We start from the raw sequence: 27,370 nt of genomic DNA, 5'->3' as shown, positions 1-27,370 counted from the left end.
AGCTGTTGCCTGAAAAATACAGGTTTTTAAAAAATACATATTTTGCTTTAAATTTGTTTCAAGAAAGTGTACCCGTTTAACTGAAAAATTGGAAGAATTTTACTTCTCTGTTTTCTTAAATGTCTCATTAGATGTTGTTTCTTATGATCTTCTATCTGAATACCAGATAACCTTAAAAATGATCTGAATGGGTTTTCTGTCTTGTCCTTGAATCAGACTCTCCGTTGCCCCTCTATGTGGACATTCAGCCTTCCAGTTGCCCAACAGTGGGTGGCATTCACTGAGCTTGATTTATGAAGTGGACTATTAATTCCTTTGTATGTTATCTTTTCTAGCTTTTAGAACAAAGACTTTATCATAGCAATCCTATTATCTGTAGATGGTTGCACAATTTTCAAATTGCTTTCACTTGTGTTTCTTTACCATATTCTTATATTCCCATGAAGAAGACAGATTGGTACTATGACTATATCATGAGGACATCCATCCACATGACTAGGGTTATATTCACCAGCTCATATCATGGTGATGGTCAAAATCTCCTCTACATTCTTGCAAGGCAGTCTTTCAAAAGTCTCTGTCAGCCCTTAACATATGAAGCTATAGATTCCTGAGGACAAACATGTTACATACTGATGTTCCAAATAGGCTGCTGTTCTTCAATGTGGTTTAGAGCTTACTTTTTTAAAGTAGTGATAATAAACTCATTATAGTCTTGTGCTTCACCATCATGGTGAAGAAAATGACGTCATTCATTTTTCTATTCAGGAATCCATTTGGAATCTTCAAAATGTCGAGCCTTTTAAGAGACACCCAAGTTTAGGTATGGAATCATATCAAGAGTCATTGTTGATTTAGTGCCTACTATGCAACAGGCCAAGTTCTCTGCATACTTCATCTCCTTTAAAACTCATGACACCACTCAAGGTTGTCACTATTCCCATTTTGTAGTTGAGAAAACTAAGGTTTATCCCGATGATAAGCAGCAGGTAATTTCAAGCTTGGGGATTTAAACCTTTGAATATTTTTGACATGAACCTGAGCTCTCAGATCCCATATTAGTATTTATTAAATGGTGGTGTGTGAAACACATGCATTAGATTTACCTTTGAAATATATCAATCAATCCATTTCCTAGCTATTAATCCAAGGCTTCAGAATCAGAATTTCTGGAGGTGGGACATAGCCTTCTGCATTTGGAACACTAAGGCTTGAGAACCACCAGAATCTGTTACAGTCCCTCTTAAATATTTTTGTAAGAAAAAGTGAAGAGCATGAAAAAGATTTGGGCTTCCATGCACACCAATGGTGCAATTACAGGGTGATAAATGTAGTCAGTGTGTAAGATGTCACAGCTATTAAAAGGGCTGTACTTTCTTATTTTGACACTGCACAAAATGGCTTGGACCAAGTTGCATGCAGAATTGGAACATGGAGATTATTGATACCTTCTATTTTAAATGTTTAGAAATAGTTGTGATGGGTGAAGACAAACTTTCAGAATTTTGGGCCGCAGATGTAGCTTGGTAATAGAGAACTTGCCCTTGCCTAGTATACATAAGACCCTGGTTTGATCCCTAGTATCATTATAATTAATTAATTAATTAATTAGAGGACAAAATAAAATCTCAGAACTTCATGTTTTATAGAAAGGCTTCACAGATTTCTAAATAGTATCTCTTTCTGCTGCAAGGTCTCTGCAGGTAAAGTATTACCACCCTCCTTGACTACACTTGCCATAGTACTTTCTTCAAAAATGGAGTCAGGACAAAGAGTAAATCTCAAGGAGTCATTGAGGAGTGTTTTCTGAAGTGAGAAATGCCAGGATGAAAACTGTCACTCAGATGTACAAGGAAAATAGTGCAATGCAGAGACCATGAATTTTCAAAAACTTCTCTGAAGCATGCAGAAGAAAAATTCTGTGGTCACAGTCACAAAAATGAGCACAATATCAGGTATGAAGAATCTTCATACTTCAAATATCAGAGTGATTTTCACATTTATATTGGTCTTTCCATGATGACTCACGTGTGGGAGTACTGCCTCTCCAACTAGTTGCCATACCCCTTTGAAGTTTTTCCAAGCTCTGGTGTAGTGAAATATACTTAATCGGTTGCTTTATTAATGATGATTATAAAAATTCAATTATAATTTAGGAAAGGTATTCTGTAGAAGATCTTAGTTTTCAAAAATAGAATTTAAAGGGGGGTTATTAATCTTTTATATAAAAGTCTTCATGACTTTGCAAAATACAGTGGAAATAAAATTTAATTTTCTTCTAATATTTCCATTTATCAAATTTTGTATATGTGATTAACCAGTCATGAGAGCTGCCCTGAGTAGGGTGTATTCTTCTACTTTTTGCTGATGAGAAAAACATCATTCGGAGAAGAAAAGATAATTGTACAACATATTAGAGCTAAAGCCAGAGTCAAAATAGTAATTTAAATCACTTCAAACTAAAGGCATTTTCCTCTTCAAGAAACCTCCGAGGGGAAAAAATATTCAAAGATAAAAAGTTTAAATTGCCATTTTAATTGCTTTACACTATGGGTATTATTGTGCTTCATGTTTATTTAGTTTTGCTCTTCCTAAGATGTTGATGCTTGCTCCAGGGACTTCATGATGATAAACTAAAGATTCCCTGACTTCTGAGTGTTTTCAAATTATAAATGCAAACCTGCTAAAGGAGCTAGATGTTGTTGTCATTTCTTCTCTCTGTGGGTGGTCTGCTCTGATTCCCAAGACCACCACCATTGCAGAGCTGGGTCACCTGCTGATGGTGCACTGGGGAATTAAGAGCTGTTATTTTGGAAGGCCAAGCCCAGGTCATCACTCTCAGGAAACACACTCGTGTGTATGCACACACACACTCACACACACACACACCACTTGCACCACCTGCAAAGAGAGATTACCCTCTAGCCTCAGCTTCACCCACTCAGTCCCTACATCTGACAGTGTTTCTCTTGCCTTTCCAAAGCTCTTGTTCCCACCCACTGACATACAGATACCAAAGAATTCAGAACACAATACTCTAGGGACAGGTTTACAAAAGCAACTCTCAATCCAGTCCCTTAATTTTCTTAAACAGCAGCCTGAGCATAGGATCAGGAAATTTATATTTCTCAACCCATATCTCTTATCTTGAAAATACATCCTCCCCAGCATCAACTTCTGCCTCTCTGCCCTGATACTTCTTGTATACATTAAGAGCAAAACACAGTTCTACCACCCATAATGATATGGTCTGTCTGGCTGGTTGATGTGTTGTCAGGTATATTCAGGTATATTATTCAGCAAATCAGAGGCAGGCCTGGGATCTGCCCGATCTTTGAACTCCAGCATTTATAGTTCAGCCTATAGTCTGAGCAACTCTTTGGAAAGCAACACTACCTGTAACTACCCATAGAACAATGTAAGTATTCCACTTTAAAATCATTCTCATGGTAAATAATATTTCATAGTCACAAGAGGAGACTCCAGGTTACTGTGGGAGTTAGTCACATTTCAATGAGAGATGACTAACTGAAGACTGATTGGAAAGACTTCTGACACACTGGTTTTAGACACACTTGAATAGAAAAAAAAAAAATGCAGCTGTATTTTCCCTTCCTTTGTTTGCCCCAGTGAACTTTTGTTCCATCACAACTGTTTTTTCTTTGGAATCTGGCATCTGCTGCTCAAACCACCCCCTCATGCTCAGACATGTTTATGAACTCTTCTCAGCAAGTTCTGATGTTAACTCTCTGGGACATTTCATTAGGAGCTTTTTCTTGAAGCCAAACCTTAAGAAATTTGCAACTACTGTTCTAGGCAGAGATTTTGGGCCTCCCTCAGACTCTGCAGTGTTTGAGGCCAAGATAGTCAACTTCAGCTTTCTAAAAAGAAAGGTGGAAAGACTAAAAATTATCTAAAAAAAAAAAAAAAGAATCTGGTGCTCATTCCTACAATACTCTCCCATGTAAAGTGCAGGTTGTATGCCTATATAACCCCATCCTGGATTTCAGAAATTCCCCTGGAAATATTAGAAGTGAGAAGTCCCCCAAAGTTGTAATACAAAGCACAAGGAAAACATAAAGATAGGAATGAGAATAGAAGAGAAGAACATCAGTGTGTGTGTTTGAAACAGAAAGCAATAGGGAATGCATGGGGCAAAAAGATGGGAACACAAGCCTCTTGAACGGCTACTGTGTCTTAGCACTCTGTCAAACATTTCAAGTGTATAATCTTGTCTAATTTTCATCCCATGGAGAAGGTATTATGGGTGGAGTTGTGCTCCTCCAAAATTCATATGTGGAAGTCCTAAATCTTCAGTGACCTTATTTGGAAATACTTGCTGTAAGTGTAATTAGTTAAGATGAGGTCAGACTAGGGCAGGGTAGATGCAATCAATATGACCAATGTCATTATAAATTTGGACAATGAGAAATGCACACATAGAAGGAAAATAATATGAAGTGACACAGAGAGATGGTGGCCATCTACAAAACAAGAAGAGATCTGAAATTCTTTCCCTTACATCTCTCAGACACCTTGATTTTGGGCTTTGAGGCTCAATACCTTTCTGTTATTTAGACTGCTCAGTTTATAGTTTTTGTTATGGTAGTCCTATCAAACTAATATAGAAGGCACTATTGTGTTCACTTCATTCACTAGGAAACCAAGGTTCAAAGAGGTTCCTTGGTTCATCATTGCCAATGAGTTAGGGCTTTAACACAAGCACTTCCTGATGCAAAGTCCAGCTCCATTCCTGCTATCGCACTAAGAGTTGTTACTGGACTACAGCATGCCCCCTTTTAGCAGAACATGATAAACTGGTGGTTTGCAAACACTCTGTCTAGAGATTCTCTTGTTCATAACATAATGAAGAAGTTCAGTGATAAGATAGAGGAAGGCAGACCTGTTCTAGCAGGAGCAGCCATGAATTCTCTCTCTCTCTCTCTCTCTGGGTTCATACTATGATGGTTCTCCAGAGCCTGTGGGAAATTTCCAATTTTTTATAGAACACTGAAAAACACTGTATACAAAGGGAAACTAGATGAACACCTGTATAGTACCTATGTTAGGCATCACACCAGGGAGTAAGAAAAAACATTATTAAATGATATTCCATCCATGGTATAGAAGCAGAAACTTACCCCTTCTTCCAGAGTACGTAAAAAATGCAAGGCCTTAAAAATGTCCCTCTATTGTCTGGTTGACAGATTATGAGGAAAGAATACTGGCTGAGAGGGCACGTGCTGCTTACTAGCAGTGTGATTTAGGCCAAGCCCTTCCTTCTCTGGCTCCAGCTCCTCCTCTCTAATATCTCAGTCATCATGTAAGCCCTGCATAGCTCACAGGCTCAGTGAGAAGACAAATGGAATAAGGATGTGAAAAGTGTTGTGCCAATCATGGGACAAAACACCACAACGTGATGAGGGTTATTCATTTGTTAAGTTCTCTTACATTAAAAAAAAAAAAAAAAGCAAAGAAAAATACTGAGTGAAGCAGGCTACGGAATCAGGAAGGGACACTGGAGTGAAGGCTCCTCATTCCCCAGCCAGACCAATAAGAGTGGGGCTGAACCTCGTGTCTGGGAGAATGAGCACACTATGAAATTATGAAGTGTGATCATTAACTGGACCATTCTACACAGGCCTTCATCTCTGCATTCAGCATTCTCTTTGAAGTCCATGACCTTCCATGTGTCACTGAACTGCTGAATAACTACCGTGAACTGAATTGAGCATCCCAGCCCACCCTGCTGATGTAATCAGACAAGGCTCACCCTGCACAGCCAGAGTCCTTGATTAGCATTCAATTCAGCCATTGGAGTGGAGCCCTTGGGAGCTGGTAAAGTATATAAGTCCTGCATTCAGGCATAAACCATGTCAACCTGAGGAATAAGAATGAGTAACCCATGCTGCATTTTTGTTCTACTAGTGTTGGAAACTCTTGGGGGCTTATTTATTTTTAACATGGGGAGTTCTACTAATACGTTGTTAATAACAATGAAAGGGCTCTATTTCACTTTATGTGGAGATTTCATAAAATTCCAGAATGTCAGAGCAGAAGGAGGACATGGAGGTCACCTGCCAGAGAGGGATATGGACTTTTCAAATTTCACTAACAATATTAGTGGCAGAGCAAGTGCTAGAACACAGAAAAATTACCTCCTAATTTTCTATTCTATTTATTGATCTATTTGTGTTCTATTTATTGATCATCAAGAGAATGGGCATATTAGTATTAAAAGAATGCTGTGAAGATTGAAGAGAAGGCATTTAACTTGCTAACACATTTAACTTGCTAACCAAGACACATAAAGTGGTTAACTTTGATGCTGTATGATGGGACTGAAGCAGAAAGTATTTGAGAAATAATATTGGAATGTGCATATCACATAAATGCATATGCTAACAATATTAAAGTAAACTACTAAATAGCTTGATTTAATAATTAAAGTAAACTACTAAATAGCTTGATTTATATCGTGAATATATTGTCATAGGTTACCAAACCTAATGACTCAGTATGAAAAATTCCCTGGGTATAGCTACTAAATGATTACAGGCATTGTCTTTATTGGAGTCAACAAAAGGTTCTGTACTTCAGCATGGCACTTTAGAAAAATCTTTAAAAAGCTTCATTTTTTCACATTTTATTCTGAGAATCTGAGAAATGAAATAAATGACTCATCATAGTTGCTAGCTGCCTAACTATGAAGATTTCTTGACTTGTCTGAACCCCAATTTCTTCATCTATAAAAAGGGCATAGTAGTACTAACTACTTCATAGGATTATTGTGTTAAGTGAATTAGTACATGCAAAGCTCCTAAATATGCATTTCTAATACCATATGCACACAGTCACAAAGATAAGTTGAGAAAATAGGACAAAAAAAAATGATTTCTGAATATAATTTCTCTGTCCTTTTCTTATATTCCACACTTTCACCTTTCACCCATTCAATTCTCAATATTTTTTTATTATGTTTTCCCTCAAAGAATTTCTTCTCAATTTGGGGAACCAATTCTTTTCCATTTATACTTTATTTTAAATTAACTTATATTTTAAGTATAAATGAACACCAATATTTCCAAATATTTAAGTAATTAAATTTAGGTATTTTCAATTTTCATTGTGCAGGTATAAATTAATAATCTGAACTTTTGCTTTTCAAAGGAAATATTTTTTCACTTTGAGAGCACATCACCAATACAAGATGCTCTTACATTCATTATTTAAATTGGTTTTCAAAAATAATCTCCTGAATTAGTCACAATCCACAGTTTATGGTTGAAGACCTGAGGCCCAGAGAAGTTAAATGACAGAAAAATTAGTAAGCAGTCTTACGTGGAAAAATGAACATCAGGATCTCCCTCAAGCACCATGAACTCAAATGCTCACAGAGGCCATAGAGGAGGACCTTTCCTCCTATAGGAATGGAAAGGGACTAGAAAATGGAATAGGGGGATCACTAGAAAAACAGAGAGCTACAAAAAATGGAGATGTTCACCCCAAATTACCTAGCCTTGTTATTTTTTAAAGAAGCCAGAAATATTTTATTTTACGTGAAATATCCTAATTTTAAAAAATGTCTTTTCGAAATCCAAACAAAATATAACCCTAGGGCCACCTGTTTGCAACTTTGGATCTAGAGTCACAAATTCTTGGCCATATATGCATTTTTTTAACAGCCCAGACTAAATTTATTTCAGCAAAAATTATGCTCATCAAATCTATCTCCTAGGAATCAAGGGTAGAACGGTAGTTTCCAGGCTGAGGAGACTGGCTGGGGGGCGGTGGGGGAGGGGGTCATGGATGGTAAAAAAGGGATGGGAAAAAGTTGATTGGTGGATACTAAGTTATGGTTAAATAGGAGTAAGAAGTTATGTGCAATACACAGTAGGATGATGATAAATAAAGATAACATATTCTATACGTCTAAAAGCTGGAAGAAAGAATTCTGAATGTTTCACCATAAAGAAATGATAAATGTTTGAGGAGATAGTTTTAACTGGATTAAAACATTAATATGTACAAATTTTATGTATCAGTCCAAAGTTTGAAAAGTTTCTTTTTCTCTTTGCCTATAATACACCAAGTGAACTCTTTCTAAACTCAAAATCGAGACACTCTGTCTAACAACTAACTCAAACTTATCATAGCTGACGGAGAACTGTTAATTCCTCCCCCGGCCTGCTCTCCAAAGCCGCCTCTTCCCAAGGCTTCTTTATTTCAGTAAATGCCATCACTGTCCACCCTGTTGCCGAGACAAAATCCTAGGAGGTATCTTTGGTTCCTCTCCTCCCCTCACATGCCATGTCTGACACATTAAAAAAAAAATCCTCTTGTCTCTTTTTTTAAAGATTAAACCCTAAACCAATAATGTTTCACCATGACATCACTGAAGCCCTAATTCAAGCCACTGAGTTCTTCCTTGTTCTATGACAGCAACATCCTGGTTTCTGTGCTTTACTTCTATCCCCAAAGGAACACCAGATAATACCACTCCTGTGCTCAAATCCTCTCAAAGAATAAAATCACTCACAGTTCTATGTGTGCAGGCTCCAGCCTAAGGCTGTTTCTCATCTTTCCTTTGGAAGACCAAGCAGGCCTTCTTTTGGGCCCTCCAATTCATCCAGCTTATCTTTCTGCTAAGGCTTCAGCCATTTCTGTTTCTTCGTCCTAGAATCCACTAAGCCCCCAGATTGTCAAGTGATGGTGTGGTGTGCAAGTGCAGGCTCTGAAGCTAAGCTGCTTGTTCAAACCCCAGGTGTGTCCTTCCAGGTCACTGATTTTCTGTCTCTGTGCTTCAGTTTCCTCATCTGTAAGATGGAGATGAGAAATAATAGCACCTCCTACACAAGGCTGTGTGAAGCTCAAATTAGTTAGTAAAAGTAGTAAGTAAATGGACTGAAGGTAGTTCAGTGGTAGAGTGCTGGTCTAGCATGTGCAAAGCCATGGGATAAATCCCCAGCATCCCCCACTCCCCCAAAATAGAAAGCTCACATTAGATAATATCAGCTATTATCAGTGTGTCTTCAGACTCCTTATTCCAGTCTCTCTTAAAATATAACCTTCTTAAAGAGGCCTTCACTGACCATTCCTGAACCAGCATTTCTTGGTCTCTTGCACATGTCTCTGTTTTTCAAAATGACAATTCTCAGTAACTGACATGTTTCCTTTTTACTTATTTATTCGCATATTTCAGACCGTCTCTCCCAGCAAAAAGCAAGCTCCTAGAGGACAGGGATTTTATTATGATCACCCCTTGGAACACTGAATATATAGTGCCCGGTTCTGACAAGAGTGCTGACACATGGTCAATGCCCAGGAAATATTTGTTTTGCATGTTCCTCACACAGGGCCCACATACAGGAGGTACTTAGTGAGAATTTGCTCAAATGAATGGCATTAAAATATTTGATAGCTTGCTTACCCACTTGCAGAAGCAGCTTAGGCGTTGAGAACATTAGAACAGCCTGTACTTGATCCCCTGATAAAGCACAATGGTCCTATTCGAATTTTATCCTTCTTTTCCATAGTCTAGTCTGGAATAAAACAAAGCACTGCATTTTTTTTTTAACACTTTAGACATGATTGCACCCTGAGTGTTTTCTGTTCCTTTTCACCTAAAAATTCTGTATTTTGGTTTTCCAACTTTGGGTGACAAGATTCCTGTTCTCCAAAGCTTCAGAGAGAAATGTTTAAATATTCGTTGTGGAAATATTAGCAATAGTAAACACTTGTGGGGGGGGGAAACTTTCCAAACACAATTACTACCACCCAGAGGTGACCTAAATTTTATTTGGGGACAATATTTTGCTTTTAGAAATGCCAGCTACTGTACCAAATTCTAATAAAATTATGATGAGGATAATCACCACACAATTACAGAAAGAATGACCTTGGTCTAACCCCTTATTTGGCATAGGAGGCAAATGGGGCACAGAGGGGGATTAGTCAGAAGTAAGACAAGATTCAGGTGGTTTTATTCCTGTTACAGAGGAATAAACCTACTCGCCTTTATATAGTTTGTTGTCTCTGTTTTTTATAGTCCCATTTTTACTATGACAATTTTCAAGCAAATGAAAAGACAAAACAGTGTCATGACTATACACCTTCATAATCTAGATTGAACGATTGTTAGTATTTTGTTTTACTTGCCTATTTTGACCCAAGGAATTTAAGTTGAATTAGAGACAGCATGGCATTTTCTCCCTTTTATGCATTTCTAAAAAGTAAGGGTATTTTCCTTCCAATCACCAGACTAACATCACCCCTAACCAAGCATCCACTCTTTAACATCATCTAATACCAGATCCATTCAGATTCTTCCTACCACTATTTTATTCATAGCAGGTTTGTCCAACCAGGTTCTAATCTCATCATTATGTCTTTTAAATCTGTTTTAACTAAAAGCTTTCTCTTTTTTAATGTCATAACCTTATTTCATTTACTGAACTACAGTTTGATCAGGACCCCAGAACTGGAAATGATTTAAGAGACACAGAAAGAGCCTGAAATACAAGTCATAGTATTAATTTTATAATTGGTAATTAGAAACATAAGCCTTAAACCAACTGTAATTTTGCCATTGAAAAGATTAATGCATTACCCTGTAGGCTTGTGGTTTCCAAGCCTCCTTGAAAAATACCATTTGAAAATACCACCCCCAGAGATTCTGATTTAATTGTTCTTGGGTGGGGATTTGGCATTGATATAAAAATACCAAAAGCTCTCCTGGTTGTTCAACAATACCACCAGGGATGAGAAACATTGCTGTAGGTAGGTCTGAACCAGGAGTCAGTTTGTCATACGAAGTTTATTTTGTAAACATGAGACTAGAATTTGGGATATTAGTTCAGTCTGAAAAGTCTATACCAGTCGGTGGTGCTCATGTTGCTTGAATACACAACAAAGGTGATTCTGATATTAATAATTTATCAGTCCCCACTCTAAGGAATGTTTGTTTATATTCTCTGGGAGACATTTGCTTAAAGAATAGTAAAGAGCAATGTTGTTCTCAAACTTCAGTTGCATCAGAAGAAGCTGCAAGCTTGTTAAAACACAAAATGCTAATCCCCTTCTATTGAGTATCTGATTAAGTAGTTTTGGGGTGGAGCCCTATAGTTTGCATTTCTAACAAGTGCTAAAGTCATGATTCTTATCATGAGAAATTCTGCTTCCCAAAGGATATTTGAAATTATCTGGAGTACCAAGGATTGAACCCAGGTGCGCTTAACCACTGAACCACATCCTCACCCCTTTTTGTATTTTATTTAGAGACAGGGTCTCACTGAGTTGCTTAGACCCTCACATAGTTGCTGAGGCTGGCTTTGAACTCGTGATCCTCCTGTCTCAACTTTCCAAGTCACTGAGATTAAAGAAAAACTCCACTGCGCCCAGCTGGAGTAATTTTTAATTGCCACAAGTGAGGTGTGGAATTGTTCCTGCATCTAGTATATAGAGATTCAGGGATACTGCTAAATAGCCTACAATGGTTAGAACAATGTTAACAGATTTAGCAAATAAAAATACCCAGGACTGGCTAAATTTCAACTTCAGATAAAAAAAAATGAATAATTTCAAATAAAATGAATAACTACATCTTAAAGATTGCATGTGACATACTTAAGCTAAAAATTTATCAGTTGTCTGTCTGAAACTCAGATTTAAATTGGCATCCCATATTTCATCTGACCATCCTTCTAGTACTGCCTCATACAATAAATAATTATGTGCTCCAAAATGCAATAGCGATGTGGTTGAGAAATCCTAAAGTGATTCTGTTCTTTCTCACTGGATCACATTTTGAGAACCACTGGATAACATTAGGGTTGGATCACTGATGTTCAACCTAGGCTGCAGGTGAAATCAGCTGAAACCTGATCTGAGTTGTGACTAGGAAAGTGAGATTTAAAAAGACATCCAGATGAATCTAAAGGAAAGCCATGGCTGCAAAATTCTCAGAACCACTGAGCTAGAGCTCTTTTTTTTTTTTTTTCCATGTGGTGCTTAGATTAACACAGAACGCTATATGGGGGCATCTCCTGTCTATGATGGAGAGTATTGAAAGAAGGATGTCCCTACCTCAGGAATCACACAAGATGCTTATTGGGCAATTTAGTTAGGTATACTCAATTTTTAATTACCTTTATGCAGATTTTTACATCTTAAGAAAGATTCAGACTGAGGAGGAAAAAAACAAAACCTAAACAATGTTAAGATCCATTATTATCCTTTTATATGGATAAACATTGCATCCATGAATAATACAAAATGCTATAAAAATATGCTGAGGAAAACAAGACTCTTGGTAATCAAGAATCAATATAAAAACAAAGGATTAAAAGATGAAATTGGGCAAATTATCCAAAATAAATCAAATGGCTAAAGATATGGAAGGTAAGCAATAAGACATAAGAATAATTACAGGCCAGTTTATAAGAGTCAAAATCTAAATTGCAAGAGTTTAACAAAGAAAGGACAGAGAAAAAAGAAAGAAGGACAACATGAAGAAATAATTCAAGCTGTGTGTGGTGGTGTAAGCCTGTAATCCCAGTGACCCAGGAGACTGAGGCAGGAGGACTGAAAATTCAAAGCCAGTCTCAGCAACTTAGCAAGGCCCTAAGCAACTTAGTGAGAAAGCATTTCAAAATAAATGATAAAAAGAATGGGGATGTGGCTTCAAAAATAAAAAGGGCAAGGGATGTAACTCAGCAGTTAAGCACCCCTGGGATCAATCCTGGTCAAGGGTCCATAAATAAAGGACATGAGATTCCAGATTTAAAGGGTATTCTGAGTGACCACATAATGAAAAAAGGTAGACCCAGAGTAGGACACAGGCTAATGAAATGTCAGAACATGAAAAACCATAAGTTCCTATGAGCTTCTATACAACTTGTTTTTATTGGTTGTTTTCATTTATACATGACAATAGAGTCATTTTGATGTAATTATACAAGCTTGGAATATATGTCATTCTAAATAGGAACCTAGTCTGGTACAGGATGGTGAGATTCACTATGATGTATTCATACATGTATTTAGGGAAGTTACGGCAGATCATTCAACTGTCTTTTCTTTTCCTGCTCTCCCTCCCTTTCCTTCATTCTCCTTTATCTAATACACTGAACTTCTAGTCTTCCCTGCCTCATCTTATTGTTGACTAGATTCTGCATCAAAGAAAATCTTTGCTTGGTTTTTTTTGGGGGATTGGCTTATTTCACTTAGTATGATAATCTCAGCAAACAAAATCATTCTTCTTTAGGGCTAAGTAAAACTCCATTGTGTATATATACCACAATTTCTTTATCCATTTATCTGTTGAAGGGCACCTAGGTTGGCTCCCTGGATTAGTTATTATGAATTATTTTGCTATAAATATTGATGTGGCTGCATCACTGTAGTATGCTGATTTTGAATCCTTTGGATATAAACTAAGGAGTGGGATAATTGGGTCAAATGGTGGTTCCATTCTTAGTTTTTTGAGGAGCCTCCATGCTGCTTTCCAGAGTGGTTTGCAGACCCAACAACAACATATGAGTGTTCCTTTTCCCCCATGTCCTTGCCAACAGTTATTGTTACTTGTATTCTTGATAATTGCCCTTCTGACTGCAGTGAGATGAAATCTCAGTATAGTTTTAATTTGCATTTCTCTAATTGCTAGAGACTGTAAACATTTTTTTTTCATATATTTGTTGAACATCTGTATTTCTTCTTTTGAGATGTGTCTGTTTTGTTACTTTGCCCATTTATTGATTGGATTATTTGTGGGGACAGTATTTCATAGCAGACCTTGTCTCACTACTGAACTCCTTGACTTCATGTGTAAGTTTGCTAAGAGTTAAAGCAAATTAGGATTTTTAAACAAGGAGAAAAGGTATCTGAAAGTATATTTAATGTACACATAACACTGGTGGCCTTACCAGGCTTGTATGTCACTCACTGGTTTGGCCCACACCCCACATATCCCACATTCTCAAAGATGGCTTGAGGGAAGGGTAGGAGTTTTTCAGTGTGGGGAAGAACACTGTGCCCCAACTCACTCATTCATTTTTTAATATGTTGCCAGAAAAGTCCAGTTAAGCAGATATATGGATTATATTATTCACTTCTGGCTGAACTGATTCTCACAAAATTACAAAGAGGCTTTAGAAAATTCCTACCAAGAAATGAATAATAATATCATAAGTTATCAACTCTAAGATACTTTTTCACATTTTAACATCTCTGAAATTTGGATTGCTCCTTCAGTCAGTGGCATTTTCTATTAACAACATTTTTCTTTTTATGGTACAGAAAAGAATGATGTGTTTTACAATGGATGGAATCTCAATTTGATCAAAAAACACAGGGAGTGCCAACATCTCTATCCATAGTATGAGCTCTTCCTCAATCATCTTATGATGTAAAAACCTTGGTGACTACAGGAGATCAAAAATATAGCATCATCCAAAATAGGATGATAAGAGACAGGAATATCCCACTTCAAAACCTGCCTTCTGGTCATAAGATTTATTTTGAGCTGATTATTTTAAGAGACTGTAGTCACTGGATAAGTTCTGAAAACAAGAGTAGATTTAAGAGAGATTTACATCTATGAATTTATATCTCCATTTGTAAAGGTGTTTTCCTCCATGTAAGGAAGAGAAGGACAACTCTAAATCACCAGGGGCTCATCAATGGAGAAAGCATCAAATTAAATATTAATTAAAACCCTTTTATCTTTTACCTTACTTTTCCTGCATGTTTCCCATTTAACTGGCCTTCTCCTGCATCCTTCTCTCTTTGTTCCAGCTGAAGATGATATTTCAGCCTCAATTCAAAGCTACTTTTGTGAGATTTGCTCATTTGCCTGGATACCCTCCATGTATACATGAGATATACTGACTGTTAAACTTCTGTGTATATTTTTCTTGTAGGCCTTTCTTTTGTTACAGGGGTACATTCCAACTAAGAACAGGAAGAGAAAATATTATTTGTCTTCCCTTACACAATATAATTAGAACTAACTTGCAAGCAAATAAAAATTAGTCATTTCCATTGACGGTACTTGATACATGAATTGACTCACGCTTTTTTAAATAGGAGACATTGCTCAGAGTATAAAATATCTTCAGATATTAGCTGATTAAAGGATGGAGGCATCATATTTAAGAAGAAAATTAAATACTGAGCATATAGAAAACAAACATCCCGTACACTTTTCCTTTCAATGATTGTATGTTAGACATGCATGTGTGTCCTACTCCAGTAGCAATGAACTCACCTGGAGTTCCTGATCCTGATCACTAACACAATTCCCCACAAAACTGAACTGTGGTGCCTAATCAACTGTGGTGTAGATTCCACAGCTAGGGCAGGATCAATATCAGAGATGAGTCTGGACCATTGTGTTATGATGGAAAAAAGGAAAGGAGGGAGGGATAGATGGGAAAGGGAGGGAAGGAGGAAGGAGAGAGAAAAAGAAGGGAGAGATGGAGAAAGGGAGGAAGAAGGATGGGGCACATAACAATAACACAGGAAACAGCTTGAAGAAGATCCCAAAGCCAAACACAAAACAATTTTGAGCACCAAAATAAATAAGAACAATAAAAAACTATAAACCATTGAAAAATGATATGTATGAATCAATACTAAAAATATATGCATTACTTAATTAACAGGGGAAGAAATTTCTTGCTTACAGCAGAATGACAAAGGTTAAATGGCAAATGTGTAGGGAGTTCTCCTGTTGCCTAATTACATCACACAATGTATGATTCCAATTATGTGCACATTCATGAGAAGAAAGAAAATGAATATATCAAGATTAGTACATACATATGTATGCAATGAGCTAATGGCTTTTTTACATTTTTGCTTTGCTTATTTTTATTTCCATATTTTCTGAATTCTCTTTAATGAACATAATAAGAAGCGAAATTTTGTAACCGTCATAGCAAAGATTGGATCAGGCAAGAATCCTCAATGGATTTAGTTACAAGGGAGAAAATATGAACAGTAATCATACAGTGGAGAAATTGACATCATTTCACAAGAAGAGCAAAAATTAGCATTATCTAAGACAGAAAGTTGGATATGATGTGACTTCATAGGTAGTGCACAAGAATGATTTAGTGTCACATATGTGTTTGTGTAGTTGAGAATGTATAGAAAACACAAAGTGAGGAAAAATCTAACAGAAGAAACAAATAAGATGAGGCAGAGAGTAACTTCAAAAATATGAACTGCATAAAAGACAAAGAATGGCTTTGGAAAAGTTCTAGATTTTAAAAAGCTAAAAAGACATGACATGGTCTACTAATTGTGGTTTACCTAGATTAAGAGTGTTCCTAAAACTGATGAGTTTCAATATTCAAAGTGGTAATGTTTCAGGCAAATAATGAATATTCAGTCCTGGTAAGTGACAAGTAATGTAGTGATTGGCACTAGACAAATATTGTACTACAGGGGAAAGACAAGAAAAGGAAATCACAAGATTGACTAAAACATTGGAAAAATAGATGAATTCATGGTGACTGAATTCTATGTAGTAGAGAATATCCCTATTCCTGGGAAATAAATACTGAAGTATTTAGATAAAAAGGACCATGCTCCTTCGAATAAAGAAATGCCTTTGCATGTGTATATATGTACACGCACATGCACATACACACAGTCACTATAGGACAGAGTAAAATTCAAGAAAACAAAGGCAATGAGATAAAATACTAATAGATAAATCTGGATGAAGGGCATATGGAAGTTCATTGAATTATTTTTATGGCAATATTTTATAAACTTGAAATTATTTCTGAATAGAAAGTTTAAAAGAAGCAATGTTGACATCTAGGCACAATTCATATGTTAAGTTGTACACATTTAGTATTTAGTATACAATTATTTTTTTGGTTTGCAGTTTACATGAAGTTATGTGATGTTTACATTACTGAATCAATCATATTTCATTAGTTTTTCTTCTTTTGTTATTTATAAAGTTGTTTTGGCTCTAAAAATTATTAAGAAATATTCAGAGCTTCAAAGTCAAATCCCAATTCTATAAACACAAGCTATGTTATTTAGAAAAAGTTTCTTAAGCTATTTAAGCCTTTACCTTCTATTTGTTAAAAAAAATAAAGGGAATTAAAAGAGGAATAAGTTTCCCATGTCATTGATCCTAAGATACACATGCATTCCCAGTTTAACATCTCAGAAATAAGGATGCATCTTACAGTTGATGACATTTTATATTATTAAGAACATGGGGGGAAAAATGATAATGGGGCTAGGGATGTAGCTCTGTGTTTGCCTAGTATGTGCTAGGCTCTGGGTTCCTTTTATAGCACCATAAAAAAAAAAGTGATACTTATTTCATGATAGATATATGAAATAATGTATTAAATACAGTATTAGAGTAATGAAAAATTAGCATTATGTAAAATAACATGCAAATTGCTTAGAACACACTTGGCTTTCCATAAAATGTGGCTTGTAGCTTTGTTGCCAGTCTAATTAAGCATCTTGGATTTCTGAGTATATGTAAGAATGGAATTGTTGAACTGGAGGAATTTTTAGAGATACAGGGGAAGCTACACACACAGGGCCTGCGTCTTGTGCTAAGCTCTGTTCAAAGCCTTTCATATATGCTAACCCATTAAGCCTCACACATCTCCACTGAGGCAATACTATTATTCATACTTCAGAGAGGAGAGAAGCCAAGGCACAGGGCAGCTGAGTAAGCCAGGCAACTGCCTGGAAGTCAGCTAGCAAGGAGAGAGTCAACTCCACTCTGAGTTGAGAATACAACTCTTACTCCCTATATTTGACTCACTCCCTGTGGTCAAATAGTGGTTTCTAACCTCAGAAGCAGGAACCCCCTATATCGAAGTGGCCTAAATCTGTACCATATTATCCTGTTGAAATATTCTTTACACTGATTCAAAGTTTGTGTCCTTCTAGTTTCTATTGATTTGTTTGATGGCTAAAAGAATTAGTCTTGTTGGGCTCTCTGGATGCAACTAAACTAAATCTAGTTTTGCATGAGGCTAACTGACCTTCAAATATTTCTTGACAGAGTAAAAGGAAACTCGAGAATCTAAACCATTGATTTTGAGGTCATTATATCATAGAACATCACCTCATCCACTGTCATCCTTACATCTTAAGTATACCTTCCTCTGAAGGTGTCTATTGTGAAGAACTTTTATTTGTAAAATATTTGATTTTGTAGCCCTCAAAATAGTCGTCTTTCAAGCTCCACTTGCAATAGCGTGTTATTTCAAGCTCTGCTTTCCATTTTTTATGTCTACTTATTTGTTTAGATACAGTGCTAAGGATTGAACCTACGGCCTCCTTCTTGCCAGGCAATTGTTCTACTATTGAGATACATCTCCACCACATATCCCTTATAAAACCTCCATGTCTGCTCCATTGGAATTCTTTCCAAAATCTTTACATGTTTTTTACGTGCCTACTCTTTTAAGTCATCTTCCTTGATCCAGTCTCAGTCATGGGATAATTACTAGTTTTTGTCAGAATTGTTTGAAATATTTTTATTTATTCATAAAAGTAGGAAATAATTTAAACACAATTATGTAGAGAAAATAATAGGATTTATAAATGTGTATTCTTTTAATTTCTGTGATTTTTTTCTTCTACCACTTGGGACAAAAATAATAATTTTTTAAAGATAAATCATCTTAAAAACATATTTAAAGTCTTGTACATATATCTATGTTGTAGCCAAGAAAGGCATTGAGTTTTATGACATGAGAAAGGGTGGGAACTTTTCCTGACTTGAAGAGCTCTGTTTCTGGAGGTTGGAGAACAAGTTCTACAGGTTTGTCTATAGCCCTGGGCTGTGGAGGCAACCTCAAAGGACCACAGGGTTTGAGGGTTATAATCATGACTTGCCAACTCAATACTTCAAGAGCAAGACCTAACATTTCTTAATTTGAGGGAGATATTCACATTCAAATGTTGAGCTATTATTGCATGCATGTGTTTCAGAATGAGTAAGAAATCTATGCTATAAGAGCTTGTAAAATCACACAAACAAGTAAAACACTATCTAATAAAACAGATTAATATGTGCACAGTAGGAGAGGCTAACTATTATACAAAATTCAAAAACAGGCAGAATACCTAAGTGCTCTAGTAGAGACAGAAGCTGTGAACTGTGATTGTATTTTATTCATTAATGGAGGCTCTAGAAAGGAATTACACTGAAGGATGCCTGGGATTTGGAAAGGCAGAGGTGGTAAAAATCATGTCAGGAGAAAAGAACGCCACAAGCAAAGATCTGTGGACAATTGCAGATAGGCAAAACAGAGTGCAAAGAGTGAAGTGCATCCTGCACGTGGCCAGTGCCAGTGACGGACAGACGGACAGAAAGGGAATAAAGTAGCACTTTTTTGTTGTTGTTGTTGATATGAGCTAAACAGAAACAACCATCTGGAGATTAGTACCCCTTTGTGGGGTGACTCTGAGTTTAACTACTGCTGGAGATCTCCATTGGTATCTTACCTTGCAATTCTTTAGGACTTCGTAACTTGTGGGTAGATAGGAAGAAAGTGAGGTATGCAAGGACAGGTCTCTCTACCTGGACAGCCAGTTGAGCTCACTCATGAGATTTCAAGGCATTCAATATAAGTCTCATCTCTGAATAACACTAAGGCTGTTGGGACATTTGGTTTGCCAGGGAGCTTCATGATACAATTTAATTATTTTTTTTAATTATTCTTTAGTTTTTCATTATACATCTTTTTCTCCCCCCACCCCCACTTATGTACGTTCACTGCATTAAGTGGGGTGTGGTTCATCCTACAGATCTCAGCTGTAATAAGTCACTGACGAGAGGATGTTTCACACTACAACCTGTTTACTGCTATCTCAAGCATCATTTCTTTGATGAGACTGGGCATCTGTGAAGAAAGAGAAAGCTGGAAAACTTCCAGCTGCATATTTTAAGCAATTCTAGTAAGCCAGTGAATCAGGCCTTCACCTTATAATGGAACCACTCTGCTCCAAGTGGCCTTCCACGTGGCCTCCTCCTCGAGGCACCCCAGAAGAAGTCTAGTCAGTCACTGAGGTTGAGCAATTCCAGGGGTGGCACCCTGTAATAGTGGTATTCTGATGATGGGATCAGCCAGGAATGAATTCACAGGAAGACTTCTCAAAGGCTGATGTCATTGAAGACCTCAATTATCCAAGTTAAAAATAAAAGTATGAAATGGGAACTTCCCTTGTCATCTCCTTGGCACAGACCCAAAGGGTCTATGTGGACCACAAAAGGAAGCCGTTCCTCCTTAGCTTCTGTGATGTTTCTTGCACCATGAGGCAGGCAGGGCTATGTCAGTAGGTATCTTAGATAAATGAGTGGTTTCTGAAGAAAGAAAGGTGTACTGACAACTAGATCAGGCTTCCAGATAGGTCCTCATGGGTGATAGTTGAGAGACATGAATGGGGCAGAGGAGGTCTATAGTGGAAGAAGTATAGGATTTGGAATCGGGAAGTCCACATTTGAATCCCTCAGCTGCTACACCTAGCTGTTTCACTCTGACTTAAGTTCTCAAATTTCCCCTGGAAAATGGGGTTTGAGAATGGGAGGTATTAATATTGTCCTTAGTAGAAATATCACAATGTATCTGAAAATGCCCTATAGGCCAGTAAGTATCAAACTTTAATATGCATCCAACTTCCCCAGGGATCTTGTTAAAATACAGGTTCAGATTGGGAAGGAGGCCTGGGGATTTCTATCCAGCTCCCAGCTGATGTTCAGTGCTACTGACCCAACAAAGCACATTTTGAATAGCAAGTGTCACCTACTAAAGGGTCATTAGCTTATTTTGCCAAGGTTTTAGGGAAGAATTTTTTTTTTTTGTCTTGGGATTGAACCCAGAACCTTGTGCAGGAGAGGCAAAAACTCTCAACTAAGCTACATCCCCAGCCCAGAGAAGGATATTCTTTAGCTTTTACACTGAAGTTTTCTCCTCCTTTACTGACTCCTACTCCAACTCTCCACATTAGCTCGAGTATCTAGTAGAAAAACAAATGCCCCTCAATATAGTGAACCCTACCTAAAATTACAACCAATAGTTTCACTGAATTGTAGACTGAGGAGAAAAATGACTTTTTTCCACTTTGTGTTTTGCATGCAATATTTTCACAATTATGTCTCTGTATATCAGATATTATGGGATTATGATGAGGCTAAAAAAATGTATTTTAAGGAGTAACTTGCTAAACTGTAAGAGAATCGTAAGGGATTTTAGGCTGGACATTGTGGCTTATGCCTGTAATTCCAGTGGCTTGGGAACCTAAGGCAGGAGGATCGTGAGTTCAAAGCCAGAATCAACAACTTAGTGAGGCCGTAAGCAGCTGGAGATATGACTCAGTGGTTAAGCAATACTGGGGTCAATCCTTGGTACAAAAGAAAGGGGAGGGGATTTTATAAAAAGGATCCCTTTCAAATCTTGATATATTGTTTATCATGCATATTTATACAATTTGTACATTTATATTATATTTTTAAGTTTTATTATTTTCTGGGCACATACACATATGGCACCTCATCTGTTCTCAAACCAAAGGTAGTCTGGATAGATATGGTTAGACCCATCTTGCAGATAAAGAACAGAAAACTAGGGTGATAAAGTGAGGTACTGGTGGTCATACTCACACAGTTGCTACAGCACTAAGACAAAATCCGTTGTGAATCCTGAATCAGTGCTCTTTCATCTGTCTCCCCACCCACTATGCTTACCACACTGATGCAAAGAAGTTATGATTTGGTTTGTTGAGCACTAGTTGCAGGTAAGGCTGTCAGTAACAGGATGTAAAAGGTGGCAGATATCACAGATATGGTTTCTCTGGGATACACCAAGAGCAAGAAGCCAGCAAACATAAATATTTGCCATTCTAATCAGGTGGAAATCTACTCTAACTCTGAATTTTCAGATGATGAATTTGCTAGTTTCACTTCCAGCCAAGAATGCAATGTCCTATTCCTATTGGAATGTTTACAGATGAGAGCACCTGGGGGTGGAGGACAACTTGATTATGACAATCATCCAAAGTGGGTTGTGGTTTTCCACTCTCTGAAAATGTTGTGACCTACTCTTTATGTTCCTGTTCTTTCTCACACACCATGATACCAATCTCTTTCTCCCTGTTCATGTTTTACTCAAATGTGTGTGTGAGTGTGTGCTCACACACATGTGCATGTGCATGTGTGTGTGTGATTAGTGCCAAATGAAATTATTTGTGAAAAGGGATAGCTATGTTTCATGTTTTATATTTCATTTTACATGGTGGAGCGCAGAATAAAAACTATGTTCAATTTCATATCAGATCATCTGGATCAACCTCATTAGCCATGTGACCCTAAACCAATTTAACTGAATTTTACTGCCTCATCTAGAAATTAAGCACATGGGAAGCTACTTCACAGTATTGTCATGAAAAATAAATGAAACGGCATATCAAAAGTACTTTAAAAGCTCAAAAGAATTATACAAATGCAAAGAATGTGTTTGTATTTACTTTAATGTACATTAAATAGGAATCTGCAGTTAACATCAGTCATGCAAATACATTTACTTCCCCCAAAAGCACTTTACACTCTGTCCTGCTAGGTATGTTTGAAATATAGACACCTGGAAATGTTATTATTAAAAGCTCCTTGTGCAAAAGGGGAAAATCTTTTTTTAAAATCTGATTCAATGACAGCTGATATAATCCAGATGCTGAAAATATCCATTAAAAGCTGTCAACACTGTAGTTTCGTGAAATCCAGACTCTGGGGTTTAAGCTTTAGCATGGGAAATTCCCTTTTGAGTTCTGAGTACTTTTGCTTTACTGTTAAGTGAAACAGCACAACTACCAAAACCTCTAAGGGGAAGAAGATGATTCATTGCCAAGAATGAGGATCCTGAAGCAGAACAAGCAGAACACACGGAGGTACCAGCTCCTCTGGAAGTGATCTGAAAACCCTCACCCACCCTTTCCTTCCTACTCACCTGTTTTCTGTTGGTACACCTCAAATGCTTCCTGTTTCTTGCCTTGAGAACATTCCACAGCACTCCCTTTCCTCTTTTTTACTGTCAACAAACCCCCATCACACTCATAACAACAGCTGCCACATATTTAACAACTACTGGGTGTCAGGAGCTATGCCGGTAATCTCCTTATCTGTAATCTCCAAATATGTCTTGCAAGACGGTGATTTTGTTCTATGCCATAGAAGCTAAGACCCCCAGTATCTAAGTACATTAGTTCAGGTTCTTCTGTAGGGCCAGGATTCAAACTGACCTCTGGGCTGCTCTTTCCTGCTCTTGCTTTTAGACACCACTGCCTTTCTGTAAATCCTGAATGTTCCCTTTCAAAAATATTTTACTTTAATCACATGAACTATTTAAAAATGTTTTTAGTCATTTGGATCTACCAATAGACCATTTTCAAATGAAAATATCAAACATTTTCCAAATAAATGTTTTTAAATTGAAAACAATAGATAATATATATGTAAGGTACAAATAAGAGTTCACAAGATGAATTGTGACATTCTTGCAAGATATTTCATTCTAAGGAGAAAAGAGGAATTTAATTTTGTTTTTTAAAATATCTAGGTTATAAAGGAAAAAACCCAATTTCCAATTGTTGCTCTAAAAATAACTCCCTGTAATTCCTCTTTTGACACCTCTGATTTTCCTATGTGAGAGGAGAAAGTTCTATGACATGCCACTTACACTTGGCCTATAGGGTGGTAACCTTAGCTCTTCTAGTCTTATTCCCCATCTTTCCAAACTCATAGCCCATCATTTCTTTCCTCATCATTTAATCTATTTTTATTTGGCAAAGTAGCATATTGCCTGGGAATATTTCATGTAGTATCCAATATGATGCTTACATTATTTCTCACCTAGTATTTTTCTCTGCATTGGTCAATGTGTACAACATTGTTCTTGCTAATAATATCCAGGAATATACTTGTAGAGAAGGTCTTTTTTTTTAATGAAAGTTAACAGGTAACTTCTTCAAATGTTTATTCATGTTATCAATTGCTAAAATTAAAAATATATATATACTTTGGGAAATCCATGCGTCCCAAATTATTTGAATTTCACACAAAAGCTGTCCTCATAGTAGGGAAACAAAGACATGGAGCATGGAGCCACAACCCCAGCAGTTCCCATCCTCCACTTGTTAGGCTTCATCTCACCCAAGTCCAGCTCACTGGGTCCACCCATCTGTCTGGGAACTGCCTCCATCACCATGCAGACCCTCCTTTCTGAGTCCTGTTGTATAGAGTAATATCTGTGGACAAATATCTTTCACCACCAAATTAGCAGTCTATTATAAAATTGAGGAGGTAAGCTAAATATCCAAAGAGTCTTTAAAAATGCACATTAAGTAGTGATTTAAAGTGTCTAAATGGTTTCTAGACAGCCAAAGTGAGATTCTTAATTGTGTCCCAGTCCTCTTCATCATTAATGAAGGTTATTATTATTATTATTATTATTTATTTTGCAGGACTGTGGAATGAACTCAGTGGTGATTTACCACTGAGCTACATCCCCATCCCTTTTAATGTTTTATATTGAGACAAAGTCTCACTAAGTTTCCCAGGCTGACCTTGAACTTGTGATCCTTCTGCCTCAGTATCTGAGATTCTCCTGAGTAGCTGGGATTACAGGTGTGCCCCACCACACTCTACTGAAGAAAGTACTTTCTTGTCTAGATTGAAATTCATCTTCTGAATATCAGAACACCCTAAACTGCTCTGCATGGTCAATTACATCACTCCTGGACATCATTCTGGTTGTGGGTCCTTGGGGAGCAAGCAGGATGCCAGTAAGGCCTAATTTTCTCTGTAGTTTCTGGGTTGTTGGGGAAATAAAAACACTTGAGAACCAGATTGAACTGGATTATGGTCCTAGTTGTGATCTACCTCACTAGTCATTTGTCGTGAATAAGTGAATTAACAGCTATATGCCTCAGTTGACTTACATGTGAAACAATAGCCTCTTTCAGTGGGATTTGTGGGATTCAAATAATATAACTTTGGTAAAATATCTAGTATGTCACCCAGTAGAGTTCTTACCAAATGTTGTTTAAATTTCTATTTTCTAAAACATGATGACTAGCCAGCTGTTATTACTTGGTTTATTTAATTACAATTAAATTATATTTCTATCTACTCCCAGTGAGGGGAACTGCCCAATGAATACTTTCCTACCTCACATCACCTCCTTTGGCAAGATATTCCTTTGAAAAACCAAACTCCCATTATGTTCCTGTTTCTGGTCTGTGGGGAATCAATTTGAAAGCAGAACTAGTCTGATTTGCCCTAATATTTTAAACAATTCTGGCTTAAAAATCCACTATTCCAGTGATTTCTGTCAGATAAGCTACTCATGTACATATCACTACCAGCAGAAACTTAAACAATTCACTTATTAAGGGTCAGTAAATTACATTCAAATATTTGGTATATGTTGAGATGTTTATTGGAATGTAAGTAATGGACACATGTAGATGCACTGTACTCTTTTCATTTGTTCTAAGTTTAAATTTTTTCTAGTAAAATGTAAAACACAAGTTTTATTTTATAGCTTTCCAAATTGCTAATTTTTTTTACAATTTAAGATTATAATATTTAACTGGAAAAACTAAAAAAGAAAGATGAAATCTTAAAGTCAGCCGAGTGGAGGGATTTACACAATTTAGAGTAGAAAACAAATAAAAATTATAGTAGATTGTCAACAGACATCACACAGGCAAGAAAACTGTGGGATAATAATTTAAAGTACTGAAAAGAAAACAAAAATCCTACCCTGGATTCTAGATCCAGGGAAAATAACTTTTAAAACTTAAGAACAAAGACATTCTCAGTAATCAAAGTTTATGAAAATATTTCTAGCAGATTTTCTTTTTTAAATGCCTTTATATGTGTACTTTGTTGTTTCTAAATTGCTATTGAAATCACTGTAAAGCTATAATAGTTTGTTCTACCTTCATTTAATATCTTCAAAATATTTTCTCTCACTGCATCCCCATTCATATTTTTAACTCTGACCAAAAAAATATTTTTTTTCACTTTCCAATGTAAATAAATCAATAGATTTGTCCTTAAAACTTACATATAATCCCTCCCTTTACATAGCCTGCTGGCATGCTAAGTCCTTAGACTGTCCCTGAAGATTCATTGATCTTGGGCTAGGGATGTGACTCAAGCGGTAACTCGCTCGCCTGGCATGTGCGGGGCACTGGGTTCCATCCTCAGCATCACATAAAAAAATAAAATAAAGATGTTGTGTCCACCAAAAACTGACAAATAAATATTTTAAAAATTCTCTCTTTCTCTCTCTCTCTCTCTCTCTCTCTCTCTCTCTGGAAAAAAAAAAAAAAAGATTCATTGATCTTTCCTGTCCAGTGGGTTGAGGGGCCTCTTTTCTCCTGAGTACTGTTAACCATCTTTCCCTCCACAAAGACTTTGATCTGACTTCTTGGGTCTATCTCATGGCAACTACGCTTGTACAAGGATGTGTATTACATTTCCATGACAACCTTTGAGTTCTTGTGTCTTTCAGACAGGGTTAGCTCCACCTTTAAATTTCCCCCAAAGATGGCATTTATCATTTCAATAATAATTTTCCACAAAATCAAATGCAATGTCTTTTGCCCTATGAACCCCCAGGATGTGATTTCTGATACTTTTCCTTTTTCTTTTTTTCTTTGTTTTTGTTTAGAGTTCCAGAAGATTCTGAAAGGAAGCTGCAAGGATTCAGTGTTGTTGGGGACTGATATCTAGGCAGCAGGCATGAGACAGGCCATTTTCCAATGCCCCTATTCCTTTAGGTCTAAGTGTAAGGATTTGGGTTTGATACTCTCTCATTCCTATAGTTACCCTATTTCTCTTTTTGATTTTTCATACCACCCTTTCTGTTGCTCTCAGCTCATCACAGATGTTTCAGACACTTTAAGAGCTGTTAGAAAAGAAAGTTACAAAAAAGAAATATCCAGCCTACACTTCCAGGACCTCTAAGGTCCTGAGCAAATAATAAAATTTACCATTATCACCACTCTAGCCCCAAATCATTTTTTAATGCCCACCCGCAGGAATGGAGAGAATCTTGTGAGATAATTCACTTTGAGGGGAAGAGGTCAGAGAAAACACTTGATTATAGGCATTAAAAAAAAAAAACAGGAAAAGATAGATTTATTTTGTAAAAAGAAAAGAGAAAAATGTTCTTTGTCAGGACTTCTGCTATATGCCTGATTATTTGGAAAAGCAAGATTTCTGTTGAGCCCTAAAATTCCCAAATCTCTTTGGTCTCAGAAACCCATGCAGAAGGGACTAGAATATAAAATCACCAAGGATACCTTCAAG

At 36.8% G+C, this 27,370-nt stretch overlaps 1 protein-coding gene across 5 annotated transcripts in view; it reads right to left on the bottom strand.

The window, feature by feature from the left end:
* Cldn16 (claudin 16) overlaps positions 1-23,139 on the bottom strand; it is a 166,877-nt gene extending 143,738 nt beyond the window's left edge. For 2 of the 5 annotated variants that reach the window (XM_078043862.1, XM_078043867.1), the window contains exon 1: positions 22,998-23,139. The gene's annotated coding sequence lies outside the window, so the exon portion shown is untranslated. Of the gene's footprint in view, positions 1-8,539; positions 8,750-9,430; positions 9,543-22,997 lie in introns of those variants that run through there. The other 3 variants (XM_078043863.1, XM_078043868.1, XM_078043864.1) reach the window with 2 other exon arrangements.
* Between the last annotated feature and the right edge of the window lie 4,231 nt (positions 23,140-27,370).

The sequence above is a fragment of the Ictidomys tridecemlineatus genome, chromosome 3 (assembly GCF_052094955.1).
Source record: "Ictidomys tridecemlineatus isolate mIctTri1 chromosome 3, mIctTri1.hap1, whole genome shotgun sequence".
Taxonomy (NCBI): domain Eukaryota; kingdom Metazoa; phylum Chordata; class Mammalia; order Rodentia; family Sciuridae; genus Ictidomys; species Ictidomys tridecemlineatus.
This window is presented reverse-complemented; position numbering and strand designations above follow the sequence as displayed.